Here is a 4,362-nt window from a genome sequence, read left to right as displayed (position 1 = left end):
TTAACACGGTGTATTTTTACGATCCAACAGATGCACTACGATGCGGTTAAGACGGTGAAGCCAACAAAACATGGATGTTCATTTTGCTGCACACATTTTTTGAAGCATATAGTCTTTCTTCGGCTACTTAAACCCAAACATTTCAATGTCGGCCTACCTGCCTGCCTGTATAGATAAATTTATTTATCAAACACTCCTGGTATCAATTATACAAAGTGACAACCAGGAACATTGAAACAAGTGCGGCGCCCGTTTTTACAAAACAGAGCCCGAAGGCTACCCGTTACAGACACTTATAGAAATGCCGAATAACTTAAAGCCGGTTACAAACAACAGCCCGTCCCTCATATCAGCCATCAGCCCAAAAGGTAAAATAATTTTTTAACGAGAAATTTCTATGGGCCTCTCGCGTTATGAAACCGGCGCCCATCCGATTTAGCTCTGATTGCATTTCTTGTGCACAGCAGTTGTTTTGAGTTTGTAGTGCGGGTGTTTGCCTTAGACTTGGCCGCGGGTCCTAGCGCGTGATACACGGTCTACTTTGGGAAAGCCTGTGGGCGAAACAATCCGGATCTGCCAGTCATGGAAAACCTGCACCTGCAAGAGGACCTTCACCTGCAAGGCACGCTTCGGGCACTGGTGGCGGATAGGGAAGACGTAAGCTCTGACGCGTCAGTGTTCTAGTTGAGAGAAACGGAGTGCGCTAGGCTGGATCGGTGTCAGATCTACCCATAAGATGGGGAGACCCTAAGTGGAGACAAGATAGTGAAGACCACCAACTCCGTTGTTTCCTCAATCTTCGCATCTCAATCGCGGAGGTGGCCGATCTTTTTGTCGAACAACGTTTACTCTCCCTCTCTCTCACCTTTTTTGTTGGTGCGCTGGTGATACCCACGCCACTCTGACGTCTACAAGCATATCTGAAGGAGTACCTCATCCCAAATATTACGTAAGATTTAAACACCCATGTGGCTGGACATCCACCTTTGTCATAACGAAGGAACTATTATACCTCCAAACTTGGCCTCGTGCTATTCTTGCATTGAAAGTAAACAAGAACTCGGCCGCTATCCTCGCAAGTCTCAACCAAACAGGCTGTGTCCTCTGTAGCTACTCCTACAATTCTTATCTCATCAGCCTTAGACAGCAGATCAATCTTAAAAATAGGGTGATCTTAAATATGATAGCTAAAGAACACGCCCCATGGTTTATATTTGTCGGTCTTCTCAGAAATCTGACCTTAATGCAACCCGGGAGAGTTCCCTGCATTCAGCAATGAATCTACCCAAATTACCCTTGAGAGACAAATCATGCTCTGGCCCTTTCTTCAGAACGGTTGGGGTAACGACCCAAGCCAATGCATGAAATATTCAAGTCATATTTTAACTTCCGTGGCATTTACCCAAGACACTGTCGTGGTGCGCCGCATCTCCAACACACCACTAACACAACATCCACACTACACCGCTCCTCACACGGTACAAATACCGATGTCACCTATATAGACGCCAGCCATTTCTTCGATATCTTTCATCTCTGGCTATGGCAAATACACCTGGTGACGTGCTGACCTGCCCCTCTATCAAAACTACAACATCCTGAGACGCGGGAGTATTTTCAGTGATTGTCTGTGGTGTATTTCAGGGTGGGTTATATGTTATATGACTTTTTTCTTGAATCAAATGCTGGTTGATATCTCTGCTATGGCCATTCGTCGCATCGGTCTTTGTGTGTACTGCCTCTTTTTTGAACGCGAAAGTGTTTTATCCCGGATACGCAAAGATTTCACTGACGTCATATCCGCCATGGAATGACGCCAGTATAATGGAGCAAGCGGACTGTAAAAGGTGCACCCCTGCATACAGGGTCTCCTTGCGGGGAAGCAACCTTTAGTACTAAAGGGTATGTTAAACTTATGGTTGTTTGTTTTCGGGTTTTATGTCTTAACACGAAAGTGTTTAATGCCCGTATACACCAAGGTATCGCTGACGTCATATCCGTCACGGAAACGACGCTAGTACACCTTTGCCGAAACGACCCACCAGCAGGATGTCGCTAGCCAAGCACACACACAAGTCAGCCACCGACCCGCAAATCATGTTCAGCTTCATGTTTCGTTCCACATTGTTTTATTACCAATTCCTATGCCAGAGAAATCAACCACAGTTTTTTCAAGATGAAGGATTGGTCGTTGCCATCCCCGTTACTCCCAATCCCGCAGCCAGTACAATCTTCCGATCCATGCTGCCTGTCGTAGCTTCCTCACGGGTAAGATGACCCGTACTACTCAGGCGCTCATAAGTCAATACACACTGTACCAAAATATCCACCTGGTGTGGAACCCTGAACATCCTTCACATAGATTTCCCCATCAGGAACTCAGCATATATTTTTCCCAGGCCTCTAAAGCAACACTGAGATACACTGGCCCTCAGGCCAGTGTATCTCAGTAACAGGATATCCCCTAACCTAACATTAGCACGCCTCACGACGATATTCTTCCCTTTGCACCAGGCATATCAAAAGAGAAGTTCTACGCCTCGAGCGCTGGCTGTAGGGGCGCCACTGAAATCCACCTAGCGGCTCGTTTCGAAAGCAGTCGCGGGAGTTAGCGGCCCGCTCTCCACTTTCGCCCTTGCTTTTGCTGCACGTTCGCGACTGATATTTTTCGTTTGTATGCGTTAGAAATACATATTTAGAGCAGTCATTCTGTTCGCAAATGTGGTGTTTTTACGGCAGTGTAAATGCTTCTGACGCGATCTTAGTGTGGTACTTTCGGCCCGCATAAGCGCCAGCTGTGTGTCACAGGCCGGCGTCGCGAAACCGGCATATGCGTGGAGCTGCCGTGAAATTTACTAACAGTACCTACACAAGCAGCGGTCGTTCAGATGCTTATCCTACGGCTATACGTAACTACAATGTAAATCGGTTTCATGTGCTTATGCAATCTAGCGGAGCACTCATACCTGACAGCACGCCGGTTACGCTTCATATCTCAGATATTGATCACTACCCTGAACACGTTAATGTGGCATACATTTCACGGACATTCTACGCAATACGTACGATGGATAATGCAAAATTACATGCGGCAGTCAGCACACGACAAAGAATTTACTGCTTGGTCGTCTTGTTGGGAGGTGAGCCCTCGCAAACATTTGTCATCTGCTACATATATCCTCCGACTATATCCGCGTCCACGACTAAACGCTTCTTTGAAACATCGCCACATTGCACAGGGAGCCTGCAGAACCTCGCAAGAAAGTGGAATTAGAAGGCCTTATGAGATACCAAACGACACCTTTTATCGCTTGTGAACTTACTGCATACTGCAAAAAATCTGTCCGCCGAGTAATCAGCTGTTTGCTAAAGTCGAAACACAAAAGTGAACGTTATGTTGCTTCCAGACTGCCAGACCATATATTTTTCTGTGATTTCATTACCTCTCCTTGGTCCTTGCTCTCTGGCGTTAGTGGGCACATATTTAACAATCAACAGGCTTGGAATATGCTTAACATGTTTGCGTGGCATCTATTCCTATAAATGGCGCAATTTATTGTCAGTTAATAGGTAATTACATCCCCGAATCACATATTTCTACCACGTATATATTCGAAACAAAGCCGCATTCGTTGTCCGCGCTGCAAAGTGAAACCAATCTCTCACTGTGCCAGTATCAGGTCTAAGCGAGGCGACAACAGAATTCCCTTGGGCTGAAGTATTCAGAGGTAACAGCGGTGATATGATGCTGCCGTCGCCGACGCTCCTAAGAGCGGCGAAGAAGCCCGCAGTACCGCGTTCCCGGGTAGCTCTTGTTGGCGTTCGAGCACTCTGTCAAGACGCAGCTGTTTTTTGAAGTGCCATAAACGTACTATTCCTTACAGACATCACCATAACAAGTTGTTTAATTACGGCGCAAAAAGGCAAAAACAAGTAAATAAGAACCAAAATACTGCACCAGCCGCTATCAGTTGCGCAGCGGCCATCCCGTATGCGCCGCGGAGAAGCGGCGGCAGGCGGCTCAGCGATCGCGAAGCTCGAGGCGTATACTACGGAGACTTCAAGCCACTGCCTGTCCTCACAAAACTAGGCTAAATCTAATGTGTTCGGCTAAATCTCCCGCCTCATGTCATACTGCTCGCACCCAAGTAATCCAACCAATATGAACTTCGATGTGTCGAGTCCTCTCAACTTTATAAACCCCTTCCCTTCCCTGAGCTGTGAAAGGACCTCATGACCGTAACAGACGTGAACGCCCAGCTCCTCTTGGTCTCCATGGATCAGACAGAACCAGTGCCTATTGTCACATAGAATGTGGGACCACATCCGCCTCTTTAGGCTCGAAAAAATGTTCTACACGAC

Source organism: Haemaphysalis longicornis, unplaced genomic scaffold (genome assembly GCF_048455015.1).
Source record: "Haemaphysalis longicornis isolate Haplotype H1 unplaced genomic scaffold, Haemaphysalis longicornis Haplotype H1 scaffold_10, whole genome shotgun sequence".
In the NCBI taxonomy this organism is placed as follows: Eukaryota; Metazoa; Arthropoda; class Arachnida; order Ixodida; family Ixodidae; genus Haemaphysalis; species Haemaphysalis longicornis.
The sequence above is the reverse complement of the archived record's forward strand: the minus strand, read 5'-3'. Positions refer to the sequence as shown.